Genomic DNA, 15,097 nt, shown 5'->3' on the forward strand with positions numbered 1-15,097 from the left:
TCAGCAGAGGAAGAATGGTTTGCAAGGAAAATCAATCTAGCCACTGCATCCAAAATAGATTGTAGGGGTTCAAGTCTAATTTTGGGAAGACCAGTAAGGAGGGAATTACAATAGTCGATGCAGGGGAGATAATGAGTACATGAATTTAGGTTTTTGCAGTGTCTTGTGTGAGATATGTGCGTATTCTGGAAATGTTCTTTAGATATATGTAACATGATTTGGATATAGAGTCGATGTGGGGAATAAATGATAGTTGTGAGTCAAGGATTACACCTAGGCAGCAAGCTTGCGGGGTGGGATTAATGGTAATTTTATCAACAGAAAAAGAAATGTCAGGCAGGAAGCTTCTGTTTTTGGGTGGGAATATAATTAATTCAGTTTTTGAAAGATTGAGTTTGAGTTGGCGAGCAGATATCCAAGATGAAATGGCAGAAAGACAGTCAGTAACGCGAGACAATACAGATGGAGAAAGATCAGGAGGGGATAGATAGATTTGTGTATCATCCGCATAGAGATGATACTGAAATCCAAAGGAGCTTATTAGTTTTCCAAGAGAAGTGGTGTAGATAGAGAATAGCAGAGGACCTAAGACTGAGCCTTGTGGTACTCCCAACTGATAAAGGAAGCGGAGCAGAGGTGGATCCAGAGAAATTAACACTGAAAGAGCGATTAGATAGGTAGGATGAGAACCAGGATAGGACAGTGCCTTCAAGACCATGGGATTGTAGCGTTTGTATGAGGAGAGAGTGGTCAACAGTGTCAAATGCAGCAGAGAGATCCAGGAGAATTAGAACAGTGTAATAGCTTTTACTTTTTGCTGTGATCAAATCATTGACAACCTTGGTCAGCACAGTCTCTGTGGAGTGTTGAGAGCGAAAGCCTGACTGAAGAGGATCCAGTAGGTTGTTTGCTGTAAGAAAGTTTGTGAGGCGAGTGTAGGCAATTCTCTCAAGAAGCTTGGAGGGGCATGGGAGCTGAGAGATGGGGCGGTAATTTGAGAGAGAGTTTGGGTCAGAATTTTGTTTTTTAAAAATGGGAGTAATCACTGTATGCTTGAATAGTGATGGAAAAATACCAGTAGAAAGAGATAGATTACAGATTTTAGTTAAAGGCGGAATGAGCACAAGAGACAGGGACCTGCTAATTTGTGAGGGAATGGGATCAAGAGGTAGAGTAGGAAGATGACGAGAGAGTAGAAACTTCCTCTTCATTTGTGGGATCAAATGAAGAGAGAGTGTCAAAGGGTGCTACAAAGGAATTGAGCTGATTGCTAGTCGAGGGAGATGATACCATTTTAAGTCGGATCTTATCTATTTTGTCCTTGAAATAGGAAGCAAGATCCTGGGCACTGATGGTAGTTGGAGGTTTTGGGGTGGGAGGATTGAGAAGAGATATATACATATTTACACTAGTAAGGATAAAATCAGATCACAAAATCACTGCCTCCACTGTGTAGATTGCAGGTACACTTTAAAGTATTCCATACAGTTCAGAACAGGTTTCCTTTTGCAGAGTGAGATTATTTAATGAGACAAAGGGATAAAGATGGTGCATTTTTAGGGGTGTTCTTTTCTGTAAAGAGGGGTGGGTGGCCACACAGAGTTAGCAGACTTTGCTGGACTGAAGTGACATTTACGGTTTTGCACAATGTACCTCTCTAGCTTTCTCCACTAGTTTAGGTTGAAAAACCCGTTTCTCACCTTTTACACTGCAGGCTACCCAGGACTGACACGGGAATAACCCTCCAAAAGTCCCGGGTCTAATTTTTGCACTGACCCCCTTTCACACTGAGCCACGACCCGAGTCGTTCGGGCTCTCCCCGGCAAAAACCTGAGTTTTTTCAGCAGTGTGATACCACTGTCACACCACCGCCCTGGCAATATCCCGGGTTTATGAACCGGATATTCCCGGGGGCACAGTGCAGGACACCCATGCAAATACCCATGTAGACCGTGTTCACACTGTAAATGGATCTGCCTGAGTCTCCATGTCCACATCACAAGAGGATCTCTGATTGGCTCTTCTTGTGATGATGATGATTTATTTATTTATGTTTTTACTTTACAATGGTGTTCGGTGAGACCCCGGTTGAAAAACCCGGGTCTCACCATTTACTCTGGCGATTACCCGGGTCAGACCCGGGAATAACCCTCCAAAAGACCTGGGTGTAATTCCCGGGTCATCCAACCTGGGTAGATGCCCCGGGACCCATTCACACTGAGCCTAGACCCGGGTCGTCGGGGGTCCCCCCGGCAAAAACCCAGGTCTTTTAGGCAGTGTGAATGGGGTATGAAAGGGGTATATTAAACACATTTGAATTAATTGGTGAAAACCCTGATTTTTGCTAGAAGTGCTTCTTTGCATTATTCATTTAACCACCAGAGGTCAGTAACATCATGCTGTAAGAGTATGGAGAACATCTGCATAATATTAGCAGCAATGATCTTTATTAATTCTTCATAAATTGTGCAAAACAGAGATTCAAAAACCACGTAATGCCATTTATAGCATAATGTACCCTCCATCTGTAAATTATAATTGTATTATAAGTATCCAAGGACTTTTGTCATCATTTAAAGGCACAAGCCTGCAGGGTTCTTTAGAATATACAAGTTTTTTTTATTTATACAGATATTGTTTATAGGAGTTTATACCACCCACTCCCACCCCTCTCCAGCTTCCAGCCAGTGCTGTGAGACAAACCACGGAGACCTTGGAAAAATGGTTGTATCGAGCAGCCCTCAGTGCCTGGAGAAGGGAATGGGACAGGTTAGTTATAGATGGTAATTTTGCTTAGTATATTGGAGAAATAACATACATCCCAGTAAAACACTGTACAGGATATACGTAGTTGTAGCTGTACAGGCAATGTGGAGCCACATTGTGTCATTTGCCATTTTTAGTGACAGTTAGTCACAGTGGGAAGCTCCCGCGATATAGGGCAGTTTTTGCATAGTTTTAATGGTAAGTTCTATTTCCTTTGCCATGGCAGGAATTCATCATGATCATCAGCTATTTGTATAGCGCCACTAATATTGCAGCGCTGTACAGAGAACTCACATCAGTCCCTGCCCCATTGGAGCTTACAGTCTAAATTCCTTAACATACACAAAGTAGGGTCAATTTGATAACAGCCAATTAACCTACTAGTATGTTTTTGAAGTATGAGAGGAAACCCATGTAAACACAGTGGAGAACATACAAACTCATGATCCCAGTGCTGTGAGGCAGAAGTGCTAACCACTAAGCCACCATGCTGCCCATGACATGTATTTGTCAGGCACTCAAGTCATATCCTTAAAAGCTCTAAACAGGTGTTCTTTAATATAATGTTACATATGGATAGCTAGTATAACACCCATATAATATGCTAAGAGTGATTTGTTGACATATTGTCAGCTTTTCTGCTGTGACATTTGATGGGGTCTCCTTCAGACAAATATTCTTTCAGTGAAAACCGTGTTCTAGGGGAGCTTGGAGTCTCTACTTCAGCTCATTATTGGTGCCCACCATTATATTGTGCGTTGCATGGGAGGTTGTTTAATCATTCTGGATCACCTCCTTATGAAGATCAGAAAATTCAGATTTTGGCAATGGCAAAAGCTGTTTCACCCTTGTCTCTAATAGCAATGTGTCTGCAGAGCTAGGAGAAGGGCCATTCTCTTTTTACTGTGTTGCAGAGCAGATAGTAAAAAGGAACTTGACGAGCTGGCAAGGCTTCATCTATATTTTTCCATTGTTTCTGCTCCCACAATACAAAGAATTTCAATAACTTAGTTGGGCTTACTTTTTTCTTTCCTATTTGCATAGATTCCAGAGCTTCTTAGCAAGTGGTGGTGTCATTTATTGGTGAAAACAATGCTGTGAGTTGCTACAATAGCCTGGAATCACTGAAGCTCTTGGATCAAACATCTATCATCATGAACTGCCAATCCACAGACTCCCGTATGGTTGATGTCTACTGTGCTTGCCTTTGCTATTTACTTCACAATTCTCCATAGAACATTTCACTAATTGGTAACTGCTAAAAAGTGAAGGAACCCACAGCAACCTTTCATATTCTAATTGTCATGTTTTGAATACATATTTAAAATGAAATGAAATGTCTGGTCACAGTTACATGGCACCAGTGTTACTTGTAATTCTCTCTCTTCCTCTTGCCTGTAAATAATTCTCTTCCTGTCCTCCTTTCCTCCGTAATTCATTCTCCCCCTCTCCCCTGTGATTAATTGCCCCCTCCTCCTCTCTCCCCTTCACCACCATAATTTATTCTCCCTCTCTTCCTCTCCCCTGCAATTCATTTTTCCACCTCCTACTCTCCCCTGTAATTCATTCTTCCTCTCCCCTGTAATTTATCCAACACTCTTTTTCTCTTCTCCCCCATAATTCATTCTCCCCATTCTCCTCTCCCCTGTAATTCATTCTCCCCATACTCCTCTCCCCGTAATTCATTCTCCCCATACTCCTCTCCCCGTAATTCATTCTCCCCCGTAATTCATTCTCCCCGTAATTCATTCTCCCCATATTACTCTCCCCCCTAATTCATTCTCCTCATACTTTCTTCCCTGTAATTCATTCTCCCCCATAATTCATTATCCCCATTCTCCTATCTCTCGTAATTCATTCTCTCCATATTCCTCTTCCCTGTAATTCATTCTCCCCATACTCCTCTTCCCCGTAATTCATTTTCCCCATATTCCCCTTCCCCGTAATTCATTCTCCTCATACTCCTGTTCCCTGTAATTCATTCTCCCCCTCCTCTTCCCTGTAATTCATTCTCTCCCATAATTCATTCTCCCCATACTCCTATCTCTCGTAATTCATTCTCCCCATACTCCTCTCCCTCCTAATTCATTCTCTCCATACTCCTCTTCCCCGTAATTCATTCTCCTCATACTCCTCTCCCCGTAATTCATTCTCCCCATTCTCCTCTCCCCGTAATTCATTCTCCCCATACTCCTCTTCCCGTAATTCATTCTCCCCCGTAATTCATTCTCCCCATAATTCATTCTCCCCGTAATTCATTCTCCCCCGTAATTCATTCTCCCCATACTCCTATCTCTCGTAATTCATTCTCCCCATACTCCTCTCCCCCCTAATTCATTCTCTCCATACTCCTCTCCCCCATAATTCATTCTCCCCATACTCCTATCTCTCGTAATTCATTCTCCCCATACTCCTCTCCCTCCTAATTCATTCTCTCCATACTCCTCTTCCCCGTAATTCATTCTCCTCATACTCCTCTCCCCGTAATTCATTCTCCCCATTCTCCTCTCCCCGTAATTCATTCTCCCCATACTCCTCTTCCCGTAATTCATTCTCCCCCGTAATTCATTCTCCCCCGTAATTCATTCTCCCCCGTAATTCATTCTCCCCCGTAATTCATTCTCCCCATACTCCTCTCCCCCCTAATTCATTCTCTCCATACTTCTCTTCCCCGTAATTCATTCTCCCCATACTCTTCCCCCATACTCCTCTCCCCCATAATTCATTCTCCCCATACTCCTATCTCTCGTAATTCATTCTCCCCATACTGCTCTTCCCCGTAATTCATTTTCCCCATATTCCTCTTCCCCATAATTCATTTTTCCCATATTCCCCTTCCCCGTAATTCATTCCCCCATACTCTCTTCCCTGTAATTCATTCTCCCCCGTAATTCATTATCCCCATACTCCTATCTCTCGTAATTCATTCTCCCCATACTCCTCTCCCTCCTAATTCATTCTCTCCATACTCCTCTTCCCCGTAATTCATTCTCCCCATACTCCTCTTCCCCGTAATTCATTTTTCCCATATTCCCCTTCCCCGTAATTCATTCTCCCCATACTCCTCTTCCCTGTAATTCATTCTACTCCTCCTCTTCCCCGTAATTCATTCCCCCATACTTTCTTCCCTGTAATTCATTCTCCCCCATAATTCATTATCCCCATACTCCTATCTCTCGTAATTCATTCTCCCCATAATCCTCTCCCTCCTAATTCATTCTCTCCATACTCCTCTTCCCCGTAATTCATTCTCCCCATACTCCTCTTCCCCGTAATTCATTTTTCCCATATTCCCCTTCCCCGTAATTCATTCTCCCCATACTTCTCTTCCCTGTAATTCATTCTACTCCTCCTCTTCTCTGTAAATCATTCTCCCCCATAATTCATTCTCCCCATACTCCTATCTCTCGTAATTCATTCTCCCCATACTCCTCTCCCTCCTAATTCATTCTCTCCATACTCCTCTTCCCCGTAATTCATTCTCCCATACTCCTCTCCCCGTAATTCATTCTCCCCCGTAATTCATTCTCCCCCGTAATTCATTCTCCCCATACTCCTATCTCTCGTAATTCATTCTCCCCATACTCCTCTCCCTCCTAATTCATTCTCTCCATACTTCTCTTCCCCGTAATTCATTCTCCCCATACTCTTCCCCATACTCCTCTCCCCCGTAATTCATTCTCCCCATACTTCTATCTCGTAATTCATTCTCTCCATACTCCTTTTCCCCGTAATTCATTCTCCCTATACTCCTCTTCCCCGTAATTCATTTTCCCCATATTCCCCTTCCCCGTAATTCATTTTCCCCATATTCCCCTTCCCCGTAATTCATTCTCCTCATACTCCTCTCCCCGTAATTCATTCTCCCCATACTCCTCTTCCCGTAATTCATTCTCCCCCGTAATTCATTCTCCCCCGTAATTCATTCTCCCCCGTAATTCATTCTCCCCCATAATTCATTCTCCCCGTAATTCATTCTCCCCGTAATTCATTCTCCCCATACTCCTATCTCTCGTAATTCATTCTCCCTATACTCCTCTCCCCCCTAATTCATTCTCTCCATACTTCTCTTCCCCGTAATTCATTCTCCCCATACTCTTCCCCCATACTCCTCTCCCCCATAATTCATTCTTCCCATACTCCTATCTCTCGTAATTCATTCTCCCCATACTCCTCTTCCCCGTAATTCATTTTCCCCATATTCCTCTTCCCCATAATTCATTTTTCCCATATTCCCCTTCCCCGTAATTCATTCCCCCATACTCTCTTCCCTGTAATTCATTCTCCCCCATAATTCATTCTCCCCCTCCTCTTCCCTGTAATTCATTCTCCCCCGTAATTCATTATCCCCATACTCCTATCTCTCGTAATTCATTCTCCCCATACTCCTCTCCCTCCTAATTCATTCTCTCCATACTCCTCTTCCCCGTAATTCATTCTCCCCATACTCCTCTTCCCCGTAATTCATTTTTCCCATATTCCCCTTCCCCGTAATTCATTCTCCCCATACTCCTCTTCCCTGTAATTCATTCTACTCCTCCTCTTCCCTGTAATTCATTCTCCCCCATAATTCATTCTCCCCATACTCCTATCTCTCGTAATTCATTCTCCCCATACTCCTCTCCCTCCTAATTCATTCTCTCCATACTCCTCTTCCCCGTAATTCATTCTCCCATACTCCTCTCCCCGTAATTCATTCTCCCCCGTAATTCATTCTCCCCATACTCCTATCTCTCGTAATTCATTCTCCCCATACTCCTCTCCCTCCTAATTCATTCTCTCCATACTTCTCTTCCCCGTAATTCATTCTCCCCATACTCTTCCCCATACTCCTCTCCCCCGTAATTCATTCTCCCCATACTTCTATCTCGTAATTCATTCTCTCCATACTCCTCTTCCCCGTAATTCATTCTCCCCATACTCCTCTTCCCCGTAACTCATTTTCCCCATATTCCCCTTCCCCGTAATTCATTCTCCCCATACTCCTCTTCCCTGTAATTCATTCTCCCCCATAATTCATTCTCCACCTCCTCTTCCCTGTTATTCATTCTCCCCCATAATTCATTCTCACCATACTCCTGTCTCTCGTAATTCATTCTCCCCATACTCCTCTCCCCGTAATTCATTCTCCCCATACTCCTCTCTCCCGTAATTCATTTTTCCCATACTCGTCTCCCCCGTAATTAATTTTTCCCATACTCCTCTCCCCCGTAATTCATTCTCCCCATACTCCTATCTCTCGTAATTCATTCTCCCCATACTCCCCTTCCCCGTAATTCATTCCCCCATACTCTCTTCCCTGTAATTCATTCTCCCCCGTAATTCATTATCCCCATACTCCTATCTCTCGTAATTCATTCTCCCCATACTCCTCTCCCTCCTAATTCATTCTCTCCATACTCCTCTTCCCCGTAATTCATTCTCCCCATACTCCTCTTCCCCGTAATTCATTTTTCCCATATTCCCCTTCCCCGTAATTCATTCTCCCCATACTCCTCTTCCCTGTAATTCATTCTACTCCTCCTCTTCCCCGTAATTCATTCCCCCATACTTTCTTCCCTGTAATTCATTCTCCCCCATAATTCATTATCCCCATACTCCTATCTCTCGTAATTCATTCTCCCCATAATCCTCTCCCTCCTAATTCATTCTCTCCATACTCCTCTTCCCCGTAATTCATTCTCCCCATACTCCTCTTCCCCGTAATTCATTTTTCCCATATTCCCCTTCCCCGTAATTCATTCTCCCCATACTTCTCTTCCCTGTAATTCATTCTACTCCTCCTCTTCTCTGTAAATCATTCTCCCCCATAATTCATTCTCCCCATACTCCTATCTCTCGTAATTCATTCTCCCCATACTCCTCTCCCTCCTAATTCATTCTCTCCATACTCCTCTTCCCCGTAATTCATTCTCCCATACTCCTCTCCCCGTAATTCATTCTCCCCCGTAATTCATTCTCCCCCGTAATTCATTCTCCCCATACTCCTATCTCTCGTAATTCATTCTCCCCATACTCCTCTCCCTCCTAATTCATTCTCTCCATACTTCTCTTCCCCGTAATTCATTCTCCCCATACTCTTCCCCATACTCCTCTCCCCCGTAATTCATTCTCCCCATACTTCTATCTCGTAATTCATTCTCTCCATACTCCTTTTCCCCGTAATTCATTCTCCCTTTACTCCTCTTCCCCGTAATTCATTTTCCCCATATTCCCCTTCCCCGTAATTCATTTTCCCCATATTCCCCTTCCCCGTAATTCATTCTCCTCATACTCCTCTCCCCGTAATTCATTCTCCCCATACTCCTCTTCCCGTAATTCATTCTCCCCCGTAATTCATTCTCCCCCGTAATTCATTCTCCCCCGTAATTCATTCTCCCCCATAATTCATTCTCCCCGTAATTCATTCTCCCCGTAATTCATTCTCCCCATACTCCTATCTCTCGTAATTCATTCTCCCTATACTCCTCTCCCCCCTAATTCATTCTCTCCATACTTCTCTTCCCCGTAATTCATTCTCCCCATACTCTTCCCCCATACTCCTCTCCCCCATAATTCATTCTCCCCATACTCCTATCTCTCGTAATTCATTCTCCCCATACTCCTCTTCCCCGTAATTCATTTTCCCCATATTCCTCTTCCCCATAATTCATTTTTCCCATATTCCCCTTCCCCGTAATTCATTCCCCCATACTCTCTTCCCTGTAATTCATTCTCCCCCATAATTCATTCTCCCCCTCCTCTTCCCTGTAATTCATTCTCCCCCGTAATTCATTATCCCCATACTCCTATCTCTCGTAATTCATTCTCCCCATACTCCTCTCCCTCCTAATTCATTCTCTCCATACTCCTCTTCCCCGTAATTCATTCTCCCCATACTCCTCTTCCCCGTAATTCATTTTTCCCATATTCCCCTTCCCCGTAATTCATTCTCCCCATACTCCTCTTCCCTGTAATTCATTCTACTCCTCCTCTTCCCTGTAATTCATTCTCCCCCATAATTCATTCTCCCCATACTCCTATCTCTCGTAATTCATTCTCCCCATACTCCTCTCCCTCCTAATTCATTCTCTCCATACTCCTCTTCCCCGTAATTCATTCTCCCATACTCCTCTCCCCGTAATTCATTCTCCCCCGTAATTCATTCTCCCCATACTCCTATCTCTCGTAATTCATTCTCCCCATACTCCTCTCCCTCCTAATTCATTCTCTCCATACTTCTCTTCCCCGTAATTCATTCTCCCCATACTCTTCCCCATACTCCTCTCCCCCGTAATTCATTCTCCCCATACTTCTATCTCGTAATTCATTCTCTCCATACTCCTCTTCCCCGTAATTCATTCTCCCCATACTCCTCTTCCCCGTAACTCATTTTCCCCATATTCCCCTTCCCCGTAATTCATTCTCCCCATACTCCTCTTCCCTGTAATTCATTCTCCCCCATAATTCATTCTCCACCTCCTCTTCCCTGTTATTCATTCTCCCCCATAATTCATTCTCACCATACTCCTGTCTCTCGTAATTCATTCTCCCCATACTCCTCTCCCCGTAATTCATTCTCCCCATACTCCTCTCTCCCGTAATTCATTTTTCCCATACTCGTCTCCCCCGTAATTAATTTTTCCCATACTCCTCTCCCCCGTAATTCATTCTCCCCATACTCCTATCTCTCGTAATTCATTCTCCCCATACTCCTCTTCCCCGTAATTCATTCTCCCCATACTCCTCTTCCCCGTAATTCATTCTCCCCATATTCCCCTTCCCCGTAATTCATTCTCCCCATACTCCTCTTCCCGTAATTCATTCTCCCCCGTAATTCATCCTCCCCCGTAATTCATTCTCCCCCGTAATTCATTTTCCCCGTAATTCATTCTCCCCCGTAATTCATTCGCCCCATACTCCTCTTCCCCGTAATTCATTCTCCCCATACTCCTCTTCCCCGTAATTCATTCTCCCCATACTCCTCTTCCCCGTAAATCATTTTTCCCATATTCCCCTTCCCCGTAATTCATTCTCCCCATACTCCTCTTCCCTGTAATTCATTCTACTCCTCCTCTTCCCTGTAATTCATTCTCCCCCATAATTCATTCTCCCCATACTCCTATCTCTCGTAATTCATTCTCCCCATAATCCTCTCCCCCCTAATTCATTCTCTCCATACTTCTCTTCCCCATAATTCATTCTCCCCATACTCTTCCCCCATACTCCTCTCCCCCATAATTCATTCTCCCCATACTCCTATCTCTCGTAATTCATTCTCCCCATACTCCTCTTCCCCGTAATTCATTTTCCCCATAATTCATTTTTCCCATATTCCCCTTCCCCGTAATTCATTCCCCCATACTCTCTTCCCTGTAATTCATTCTCCCCCATAATTCATTCTCCCCCTCCTCTTCCCTGTAATTCATTCTCCCCCGTAATTCATTATCCCCATACTCCTATCTCTCGTAATTCATTCTCCCCATACTCCTCTCCCTCCTAATTCATTCTCTCCATACTCCTCTTCCCCGTAATTCATTCTCCCCATACTCCTCTTCCCCGTAATTCATTTTTCCCATATTCCCCTTCCCCGTAATTCATTCTCCCCATACTTCTCTTCCCTGTAATTCATTCTACTCCTCCTCTTCTCTGTAAATCATTCTCCCCCATAATTCATTCTCCCCATACTCCTATCTCTCGTAATTCATTCTCCCCATACTCCTCTCCCTCCTAATTCATTCTCTCCATACTCCTCTTCCCCGTAATTCATTCTCCCATACTCCTCTCCCCGTAATTCATTCTCCCCCGTAATTCATTCTCCCCATACTCCTATCTCTCGTAATTCATTCTCCCCATACTCCTCTCCCTCCTAATTCATTCTCTCCATACTTCTCTTCCCCGTAATTCATTCTCCCCATACTCTTCCCCATACTCCTCTCCCCCGTAATTCATTCTCCCCATACTTCTATCTCGTAATTCATTCTCTCCATACTCCTTTTCCCCGTAATTCATTCTCCCCATACTCCTCTTCCCCGTAACTCATTTTCCCCATATTCCCCTTCCCCGTAATTCATTCTCCCCATACTCCTCTTCCCTGTTATTCATTCTCCCCCATAATTCATTCTCACCATACTCCTATCTCTCGTAATTCATTCTCCCCATACTCCTCTCCCCCGTAATTCATTCTCCCCATACTCCTCTCTCCCGTAATTCATTTTTCCCATACTCGTCTCCCCCGTAATTCATTTTTCCCGTACTCCTCTCCCCCGTAATTCATTCTCCCCATACTCCTCTCCTCCGTAGTTCATTTCCCCTTCCTTGCTCGCCGTAATTCATTCTCCTCCTCATCTCCCCTGTAATTCTGTAATTCATTCTCCCCATACTCCTTTCAACTGTAATTTCTTCTATTCCCTCTTCTCTCCTGTAATTCATTCTGCACCCCCACACCTGTAATTCTGTAACTCATCTGGCTTCCCGCTTGCTCAAGATAATCATATGGAGGTGTGCCGAGCCCATGTCAGAGTGGCACTTCAGTTTTAAGAGATGCCCACATAATTAACAAGTACCAAAATTAATTTTGCATAGGGTTAGACAGCGGTCATTTGTTCTCCTGGTACGTCCTAGCATCCATGGAAAATGTATTGGAACTTAGTCAAGTTATCATTCTAACAAATACACCTGTTCCAGTGTTTGTATTGCCTGCTCATGCTCAGGTGAGGTGAACTTAAATGCTTGCAGTATTAAGAGTCTCAGAACTCAATGTGGGATTCTCTGATGTAAAGAGAATATGTATTTAAAATGCACCTATATTTTACATTTATAATATAATTTAATTCGATCAATATAATCAGATATACAAAAAGTTTGTAAGTATGTAATTATGTCAGAGGAAGTGAAACTACAACCTAAAATGTCTCTCTGTATGAAAGGTCAAGTTCTATTTTAGTATCCACTGTGATCCCTGATCCCAGCACTATTCCTGCAATGTGTATTTGATACCTGTTAGAGGGTGCATCCAGGGCCTTATGGTGGCAACGAGACAGTGTGCAGTACAGGGACACACTGGGATTTGCACACTCAGATGCAGATTTGTGTTGCTAGGTCATACTCTGCAATGTGGTGACTGCAAGAGTTTGATTACAAATGCAGGGGTAAAGGCTTGTGGATCATAATGACTGTTTAGCCAGCTAAAGGCTATCAGTGCATTGACATTTAGCACAGAAAACCTTCCCAGCTCCCTGCTCACTCAGCAGATTAGGTTCCTTCTCCCTGCCTAAGGGGGAGGGAGACACAGCGTTGGAAAGGTCAAAGTCTACACACACAGGACAAGTCACACAAATGCTGTATCACAGGCTACTCTCAGGGTATGTCATAACTACAGGGCAGACAGCTGTAATATGTGGTCAGACATTCTCCATAGATTTACAAACACACATCACTTCTGCTGTTTAAAAAGAATCATCACTGATTCTACAGCATTCTATGGTTATATACAATAAACGATTTAGAATAGAGTCATAAAAGGATGCCACGCTTTGAATTGTGGTAATATATTAATTGTCATATCAAACATCAGCTAACCTATGTATGGCCATGCAATAGCAATCACTATAATGGAGTCGATACAATTATTTGTTCAGATGGCAGGAGGAGTGAAAAAAATCTTTATTGTTTGTTTTTTAAACTTTGACTAACTTTGATTTTAGGGTATAGCATATTTGATTGGTTTGCACTGTTACATAAAATAAAGCTATATTATTAATGATTTTGCCTTCATATGACATTTCTCATCTAAGGTTAGGAGATGATTTCAGCACATATACTGCTTTCTACCACTCCTATTGAAGTGCTCTGGACACTGCTAAACAAGCATACTTCCATTCTCTCATCTATGCTCAGGCTTCCAACCCCAAACGCCTTCTTAACACATTTAAATCTCTTCTCACTTTTCCCACCCCAAACCCTCTGACTACCATTAGTGCCCAGGATCTTGCTTCCTATTTCAAGGGCAAGATTGATAAGATCAGACTTGAAATGGTATAATTTCCCTTGACTAGCAATCAGCTCAGGTCCTTCCCGTCATCCTCTGACACCCTCTCTTCATTTGAGTCCACAAATGAAGAGGAAATTTCTACACTCTTCTTATCTTTCTACTCTACCTCATGTCCTCTTGATCCGATACCCTCACAAATTGGTAGGTCCCCGTCTCGTGCTCATTCCACCTCTAACTAAAATATGTAATCAATCTCTCTCTATCAGTATCTTTCCATCACTATTCAAGCACGTAGTGATTACTCCTATTCTAAAAAAAACTAAATTCTGACCCAAACTCTCTCAAATTACCGCCCCATCTCTAAGCTTCCAAGCACCTGCAAACTTCTCGAGCGAATTGCCTACACTCGCATCACACGTATCCTTTTTGCAAACAACCTGTTGGATCCTCTTCAATCAGGCTTTAGCTCTCAACACTTCACAGAGACTGTGCTGTCCAAGGTTGTCAATGATCTGATCACGGCTAAAACTAGAGGGGATTACTCTCTTCTAATTCTCCTGGATCTCTCTGCTGCATTTGACACTGTTGACCACTCTCTCCTTATACAGATGCTACAATCCCTAGGTCTTCAAGATACTGTCCAATCCTGGTTCTCATCCTTCCTATCTAACCACTCTTTCAGTGTTAATTTCTCTGGAACAACCACCACTCCGCTTCAGTTGGAGTACCACAAGGCTCAGTCCTAGGTCGTCTGCTATTCTCTATCTACACCACTTCTCTAGGCAAACTAATAAGCTCCTTTTGGATTTCAGTATCATCTCTATGCGGATAATATACAAATTTATCTATCCGTTCCTGATCTCTCATCATCTGTGTTGTCTCACATTACTGACTGTCTTTCTGCCATTTCATCTTGGATGTCCTCTCGCCAACTAAACTCAATCTTTCCAGAATTAATAATATTCTCACCCAACAATAGAAGCTTACTGCCTGACAATTCGATTTCTGTTAAGAACATGGCCATAAATCCCACCCAACTAGCTCGCTGTCTAGGTGTAATCCTTGACTTGCAACTATCCTTTGTTCCCCAAATCAACTCTATATTTACACCATGCTGCATACATCTAAAGAACATTTCCAGAATACGCACATATCTCACACAAGATACCGCAAAAACTTTAATTCACGCACTCATCATCTCCTGCATCGACTATTTGTAATTCCCTCCTTACTGGTCTTCCCAAATTCAGACCCGAGCCCCATCAATCTATTTTGCACGCAGCGGCTAGAATTTCCTTGCAAATCGTTTTACATCTGCTGAGTCACTCTCAGTCTCTACATTAGTCGCCTGTTGTTTTT

At 43.2% G+C, this 15,097-nt stretch overlaps 1 long non-coding RNA gene across 2 annotated transcripts in view; it reads left to right on the forward strand.

Moving 5' to 3' along the window:
• The window catches only part of LOC142141034 (uncharacterized), a 38,573-nt gene that overhangs the window by 11,971 nt on the left and 11,505 nt on the right, over positions 1 to 15,097 (forward strand). Inside the window, exons 2-3 of one of the 2 annotated variants that reach the window (XR_012688600.1) lie at positions 2,632 to 2,769; positions 3,811 to 4,482. This is a non-coding gene — a long non-coding RNA (uncharacterized LOC142141034). Of the gene's footprint in view, positions 1 to 2,631; positions 2,770 to 3,810; positions 4,483 to 15,097 lie in introns of those variants that run through there. The other variant, XR_012688601.1, reaches the window with a different exon arrangement.

This window comes from Mixophyes fleayi, chromosome 2 (assembly GCF_038048845.1).
Source record: "Mixophyes fleayi isolate aMixFle1 chromosome 2, aMixFle1.hap1, whole genome shotgun sequence".
Lineage (NCBI taxonomy): Eukaryota > Metazoa > Chordata > Amphibia > Anura > Limnodynastidae > Mixophyes > Mixophyes fleayi.